The sequence below is a fragment of the Lepisosteus oculatus genome, chromosome 8 (genome assembly GCF_040954835.1).
Source record: "Lepisosteus oculatus isolate fLepOcu1 chromosome 8, fLepOcu1.hap2, whole genome shotgun sequence".
In the NCBI taxonomy this organism is placed as follows: domain Eukaryota; kingdom Metazoa; phylum Chordata; class Actinopteri; order Semionotiformes; family Lepisosteidae; genus Lepisosteus; species Lepisosteus oculatus.
The window spans coordinates 28,727,606-28,735,682 of record NC_090703.1 but is presented as its reverse complement, the minus strand read 5'-3'; the positions used below and the strand labels follow the sequence as shown (position 1 = coordinate 28,735,682).

Here is an 8,077-nt window from a genome sequence, read left to right as displayed (position 1 = left end):
TTTCAGCACACGTACGACACAGCGTGAAAAACAGTTTTTTGTAAATTTTGGTTGGAAGAACTGGAAAGTACAAACGTCTGGGTGGGTAAACTTTCACCTTCGCTAAACCGAAATACCGTTTTAAATCTCCAAAGTTGTTATATATTATTCGGGGGTGGCCCAGTGGGTATTTTTTAGTTTTGTTCACAAACGGATACAGACTGGTGAAATCATAGTAATGAATTTTTTCACCGGGCTGCGCTGTGTAATGCAAACAAATCGCATTTGTTCTCCCCCCAAAAAGCGACTCGCGAGGTTGCAGAGGCTCTGGTAATTGTGCGGCTGTTAGAAATTTAGCCAAACCCCCATTTTTAACAAGCGTGTCTCTGAACTCGTGCTCCCACAAAACAAGCACGTTAAAACCTCTCATTTTGAGAAAATTAATTTTGACCATCGTCTTTCTGTACAACCAACCAAAAGTAGTGTTTGTCAGCTGATTAAAATCGTTTTCACAATAACAAACGCTTACAACCGTGAAAAAAGCAACCGTTGAACTCAAAGGCTGTCGGCACGCCGTCAATTACAGCATAACCATCCAGAAAATATGGGCCAACCTTGAACTCACCGGCCGTGGTTAACTCGTGTTGGATTTTAACGCGCTCTGTGTGTTCTATGTACATAAGCCATTGAATGCTGGGTGTAGAAAATCGTTTTTGCTGGCGGTGGTAATTGTCATGGGGTAGCAACGCAATCGTCTCTTCCTGTAAAAACATAAGTCTGAACATGGCCATGCAGACACTAGCGATGGTCACAAACTGAAAGGGGTCGATGCAGACAACGCAGGCGGCCCCTGACTCAGTCACGCGTGTCTGTCTGGTCATATTCATGACCTCATCCCGAAACCTGATACAGCCTTCTCTTAGAATTGCCACATCCAACTGGCAGTAACGTTTCAACTCTCTCTGTAAGTTAAACACACTTCCCCGGAATTCTTCATACCAAACCAAAAACTCGGCTTTCTCGCTCGGCAGCATGTAGTTAACGCCGTAAAGTTCAGGCAGAGGCATCGGTCCGACATAATTTTGGTTTTCTGCAGTGTTCAACAAGTGTGGAAAATGACCCTTACACCCGGGGAACCCCATGGCGGCCGGCAGTTTGCTTAATTTCATAGGCAGAAAGTTTAAAGAATCGATAAATCGGATGTTCAGAGCTTTTACGGTCATACACATTATCTTACCACCCTGATTAATTAGTTCAACGTCCATCTTTTCAGCTAACAACTGCCTGATCACTAGGTAATTGTCATATCCCTTGCCATTGTGCGATATGAACGTATGGTTTTTGAAACGTCTATCGATAAATTTACACACAAAATCCTTTAGACAAGTTTCACCATAAAATTCCCAGCTGCGTTTATTGTCAATATGAAGGGCGTGGACGTAATTTGGTATGTGGGTCCCCGTTTCCTGCATGCATTCAAAGTCAAAAAAAATGTACTTGTTTGAAATTTTGGGGTTGTCCAAAGGCGGTATGTAGCACAAATGTGTGTCCGGGGTGTCGATCACCTTGTTACAACGCGAGCACAGTTTCTCTTTACATTTGTGACTTGCGAGGTTATAAACCCCACATTTCTCACAAAAGACCCTGCGCTCACACTTACTCACACCCGTCGCCGCATTCCGCAAGTGTCTCACCAAACACTGTGAGCTACGACAAAAGACCTTACAGGCCGGGCAATTCTGAATTTCAGCATCAATTTCGCAACACTGGGGATCTAAACAGGTTTTACAAGCTTTAACACAGGCGTGTGCGTTCTTGTGGCTATACGCTGCGTGGCAGTTAGTGCAAAAATACGCCGCCCCCACAAAAGCTTTAATATTTAAAACCCCATAAAAATGCTCTTCATGCAGTAGAACAAAAAGTATTTTAGAATTTGGTGGTGTGGGTCCCGTTGTAAAATATTTCCAATCACCCTGGTCGTGGTACAAAATTTTAATAACCACCTTTAAATGTTTTTCAAAAGCGGTAATGTCTGACAAACTAATTTTCCGATTCTCTGGAAAACCCAACTCTTTGTGCATTCGTTTAGCGCCCTGTAACATTTCCCCATCGGTACAACCCTCATTCAACAAACCGTACACACTCCCGGCGAAACACAGATTACCGCCCGTGTAATGTAAGTCGATAAGGTGCGCTTTTTTCTGCGCAATTACCCGGCTGTACAGAACGGATTTAAATCTTCGGCGGGCACCCCCCTGCATATTCCTAACTATCGTCACCACTAAGCGGAGGGTGTCATCGGTGAGAACCTCTGTGTGGCTCTGTAAGAGGTCCGAGATGTGGCTTAAAAAATCGGCCGCATTTAATTCTCCGGGGTGTCTCCTGCGTGAGAACAAGGGCTTGTTAAAACCACCCGCTGTCAAACGCAGCTGTACAAAATCATTCGCCCCGATGTTTGGAGAAAGTTCATCCAATATTCTCTGGACTGCACCATGCACAGCGTCTATAGCCTGTACATACGAGGTTATTCTGTCGAGATTAACAAAGCGAAATTCTTCATGGTGCTCTGTTGCTCTAAAATTATTATAAGACCTGTTATAACGACGTATACACTCCAGGAAAACCATGGGGTCTCTATTCACCCCGGCACCGCCACCAACCTGATTCAGATCGTTCAGTACAACCGGTTCTGGGTTACCACCATCCTGTTCTGCCACAACAACCTCGGGCCTTAAGTTATTTTCTACCACTGCATTTTCATTGCGTGGCTCGGGCGACCCTTGGGAAATCTGATGCCTCGCTCTGAATCTTTGACGACGCAACAAACATGCTTTTGCCAGTTTAATTCTTTTATTTATGTACAAAAGCATGCGGGTGGCAAGCGGTTGGTCTTTTAAGCACTTTTTAGACCGCATGTTTAGTCATTTATCACCGGGGATTTGCACCGATGAAGCATGAAATAGCATCAACAGGTTCTGAAATCCAGAGGTTAGATCGGCATCCTCTTTAGAAATTATATCTAAGAGGTTAGCGGTGAAAACCTGGATCGGTTTTGGAAACAAGGTCTGTACACCGGCTAAAACCGCTCTTAGATGCTCTAAAGCTCGTTTTTGGTCACCTCACTAGTGATCGCCGTTGTTAGTGTCTGTGTAATACCGCGCACGGAATCTAGCACATCACCCAACACCAAGTCTTTAGGCGCGTTATTATTTCGCTCCGCAGGCTTGACACGTCTGGCTTTGGTCGACGTCTTAACAGTCGTCTCGGATGCAGTCACCACCTTGGGTTCCGACGTTTCCACCGCATTTGTTTCACCGCGCGTCGATACAGATGCTGTGTGAAAAAATAAGACTTTTTATTACCACGCCAATGCTCCACATCTCAAAATCTGAAAACAACACTGTGATAAAAATAAAAGACTTTTCAACACAACAATCAATGAAATCTAAACTGTCAAAGTCAGAAAACTACGATAACTATGATAAAAACGCCACGCATATGGTGCATCCTTACACAAAGGGCTGTGGGTGAATGGAGCAAGTTACCCGGCCATGTTGTTACACCGGTTTCCTTGACGTCGGTGGTGGCGCTACTGGGTCAAGCGGCGTGCTAACGGCCTGTAGACCCTCGCACACACCAGTCGCTTTTAACTTTAAAAGCTAGGCAGTTTTAAAATAAGGTTTTTTAACACCCCCAAACAGAAAACTCCGCGAAGTAGGATCTTTCAGCGAATTAACATCCTAACAAAAGAAGTAACGTTTACCGTAAGTGGATCATAACACATCTTGACCACGCTTAAATTATATTAACCTTTGCTTGTTGGTTTCAGCCGTTTTGAGCTCGATGCCCCAGTTAACTTGTTGGCCCGCCGCAGTTTATTTTTTGAAGGTCCGGGGTCTGCACAGAGTGGGAAAATACCATTAGTGAAAAATATAGAAAAACGGTATGTATTTTTATTATAGACACGTTTAAATGACCAGGCTAAAATAATGTTTTATATAATACCAACCTCTTCTCTCAGGCGCTCTGATAATATCCACCGCACCGTCTGGTATGATGTGAACATCGGCCTGTGTCACCACAAGGTTTTGGGTTGGTAATGCAAACCCCAAACGGGGTTTTTTAAATGTGTGGCGACTTGTCCCCTCGCCCGCGTCTGTGGAATAGACACATACGCGTTTTGGTGCGGCGTATATACCCCTGTGTCTTTAAGACTCACATGGTCGTAAAGCGTTATTCAAAACATTGTCGTAATTACTCACCGGTGTTGTGCTGCGCCGTAACTGGTCTTTTTACACCCGTGGTTTTCGGGGCTATTGGAAATGAATGGATACACACAGTCACGACCACATTACGGCACCAATCCCCGGTAATTCCATTATATTCATTCAATATTACCTATTATACAAATATTATACAACGTTTTGTAACTATAGCTAACACGAGACATGCACCGCGACGTTGTAATTGTCTCACAATAAGCCAGATATACATACCGCTGAAATTCGTGGAATCCGCGGCTTCGTCTATCAAGTCGAACAGTTCTAATTCTGTAAACAGACTATCTTCAGACTGTTGCAATTGATCGGCGTGATCCATTCTGTCGAGTTAGGCGATAACGTGAGACTGTAGGAATTGGAATGCAGCTAAAACTTCGCCTGTTAAACCGCTGGTACTTATACTCAAGCCGCTAAACATTCTCTTCTAAGAAACACACATGGTCCCCCCATAAAACCATTAATCTTAGGTATCGTTGGGGGTGCACGTACTGGTCTGTAGAAATTATTTTAAGAAACATTTTAGAAAACGTTTTAGACCGTTATAATGTTAAAATCTGTATTATTTTAAGACATACAACGGTGTCTAAAATTTCATAGCTGTTAAAAGTTGGCGAAAATGTACCGCGTTGTCTTTGTTTGATTCACCAACAGACCGCTAAGAATATTATCAAGCAAAATGTTTTTTATTATGTATCTGTTCTTTATAGGGCCGTGTTCACAAACCAAGCTTGACGTTTTGAGGTTTTATTTTTCCGCGCTGCGCTGTTAAGAACATTTTTGCGTGAAATACATGTGGTGCTTGTAAATTAGAAAACTTTACATGAATTTAAAATATTTGTAAACTTTCACTGGTGTCAATTTTAGCACCCCCCACTCTGCATTCCAGAGCCTGTAACTAACCCCTCCCCACCCCCGTCTCCGATATCATCACAAATCATCTCTACCGGGAAACAATTTTAAAACTTTAAGAACAATCCGTTACAGTCTGAAGAACAACACCCCACCATTTGTTGTCTGTTAACACCTTAAAGACTTTTATGCTGGCGCTGTGTGGAAATTTATCCCAAATTTTCGAAAAAGCTGTCGTGAATGTGTTATTAAAAATAAACTGTGTCTTATTATGTTATTTTAAAAACTTTAAGACCAACCCCGCGTGTTTAAAATTTCTTTTCGGGTGAAACACATCATTTGTGTTTGCATTGTGTGTTTATACTTTAAAACTTATAAACTGATATGCGAATACTTTTCGCTCTCGATAAATCAGGGGGGGTCATCACAACCAATTGTAAAATGTCTTGTGTTATGTAGGCGTGTTACACCATTGGCGCATATTCTTAAACGCTCCGACCTGACAGGGCCGCAGTGCGTGCTTGGAGCTGTCAGACACCACAGAGCTGCTGAGATGGCTTCTTTGTGTGGAGAAACAACGGGGTCCGCTACTCTACAAAGTGAAGAGGTAGGCGGCTAAAATATTTTTTCGGCTCGTGGAATTCTTGTATCGGTGCTTAGCATATGTCATTTTAATACTTGGTCTTCTTTTTAGCAAAACCCGAACCCACCCTCTGAACCCTGTGACAGCGGCGGGGGTGTGAGTTCAGCTGGGGTACCAGATGTTGAAGAACAGCCGGGTGCTAGCGATGATACCACGCTACAAATGGTAAATATTAACGAAAAACCTTAGCTCAAAAGTGTAAATGCTCGGTATTTTAGGTGCAAAGCATGTCTATTTTGTTAAGCCTTCCTTTTCTTTTTCCTTTAATAGAATAAAGAGGATGTGGACGGGTCAATCTTCAGCCTACCGACACATGTGAATGTCTCATGTCTATGCTTGTGTGTTCGCCCAAATGTTAATAAAGCTGATGCCCCTGTCCCTAATGAGCCCGATGTTATGCCCCAGATTGTGAAAGCAGTAGTTTATTGCATCTTCAAACACTGTTTAAAGGGGGTCCTGGTTGATGACTGCCCGGCCTGTTTGATTGACCATCCTGGGCAGCGGGGCCACACATGTCTGTCTGTCGGCTACACAGATGGGTTTGAAGATGTGACGTTTGCCGCTTTAGAAATTTATAAGTCTCTCAGTTTAGCCCGAATTTTATCGGTTGTTCTGTACACCGCCCGGTGTCTGGGTTCGTACACCATTACAAATGACACTGAGCGGGGCATAAAACAGTTGCTAAAAAATATAATTGAGGACCACTCCCCATACGAGCATGTACACGCCACCCTTGAACAGCTGGATGAAAAATTAGTAGACGTGACTTTTGATGTGTTGCAAAAGAAACACTATTCTTATTTTTACAGACGCAAAAAAAAAGATCTATGTAAAATGTGAATACAGATTTCACTCTGTTTTACAGACCCGGGTGTGCCATCGACCGAAGAATGAAGAATTTCGAATGTATACGTCTGAATTCTTACTAAGAGTGCTTTACACACTTCTCTCTACAAAGCTTGATATGCAAAACAAAGAGTCGAATGCTAATGTCCTTAAATTTGTTAAAGAGATAGATGCGTATGTCGAGAACTTGAGTGAAATTATTACAGATCTGATGTTTTCAGATCAGAAAAGGAAGCCTGGGGGGTTCTACAGTGTGTATTCCAAAATACAGCGTGTTTTGCACAGAACCTGTGGTAACACTATCCCGCTGGTTACGCAGGCAAATTTTTTTGCCCTGCTCGATCGGATCGCCCAGTGTGGTTCGCATGGCTTTAGACACGGTGAGCGGAAGGGGGTTATGAATGCTTTTTCAGATGCCTCTAAGTTTCTCAGCAGTGTGGGGGTGGTGGTTACGCGTACCGAACTAATTTTCCGCACCAACATTTAATTGTTGAATGCAAACAGGAGCCGGTAACGCATGTGTGCAGCGTTGTTTCACTGTTTGAAAACCCCTGTTGAAATAAAGCGGTTCACATTTCACATACTTGCAAACTGGAGTCTGTAACTTGTGTAAAAAGTGCTGCTGCGCTGTTTCTGTGTTTGAAAACCCACTGTTGAAATAAAGCGGTTCACATTTCACCTGGTGTTTGCCCTGCCATTTCTTTCCGTGAGACTTTACGCAGTCAGTGTGTGTGTGTGTGCTTGCACCCCGGCTGTTTTGGAGACACGGCTTCTGCAGCATATAAGCAACCACGGCCCCACCAGTCTTGGTTTTCAGTGGCACGGCCCAAGCGTATTTAGACAGCATGTCTATACACATTAAGATGTAACAGAAACCGTCGTTGAACGCGTGGTGTTCTCTCATGTCCACCAAGTCGGCCTGCCACTGCCAGTCCATTTCGGACACCAGCGTCCTGTTTCTCTTAAAACGTACGCGCGCCGGCTTGTGCAGCGTATAAGCAGCCTGGCCGGACAGCCACTCGACCACCCGGCCGCGGCTGGCGCCGCGCAGACCCCGGGATCTCGCGGCCCGCAACAGACCCCCTGCGCCACCGTAACTGCCCGATTTCCTAGGGTTATAATAGAGCGCACTCAACCCCGGGGCAGACATGCTCCCCTTCCAAACCAATACACACTCGCACACACCCAGGGATGCGCCGGCTGGGGGCTTTGGGACCCCGAGGCGCCGGGGCAACCGGCCGGTGGGGGTTCCGACCCACACCATTGGCTCCTGAGGGGGCGGGACATGCACAAATAACAACATGCCATTGGATGGCTGGGGGGCGGGGCAACCAAACACCGCGGACGACCATTGGATGGAAAAGGGGGCGTGGTACCTGTCAAGAGTTTGATGAAAGGTGTCGCTTTATACTACTCACAGGGAAAAATGTTTTTAAAAACGCTATAAGAAAAATGCTATAAAGTGAGCAAAGCACTTTGT

General features: G+C 44.5%; 1 long non-coding RNA gene across 1 annotated transcript; it reads left to right on the top strand.

Moving 5' to 3' along the window:
* Nucleotides 1-5,572: 5,572 nt before the first annotated feature.
* Nucleotides 5,573-7,257, top strand: LOC138240974 (uncharacterized). The gene is made up of 3 exons (XR_011190155.1): nucleotides 5,573-5,715; nucleotides 5,803-5,916; nucleotides 6,617-7,257. It is a non-coding gene; the product is annotated as an uncharacterized lncRNA (long non-coding RNA).
* The last annotated feature ends 820 nt before the right edge of the window (nucleotides 7,258-8,077 follow it).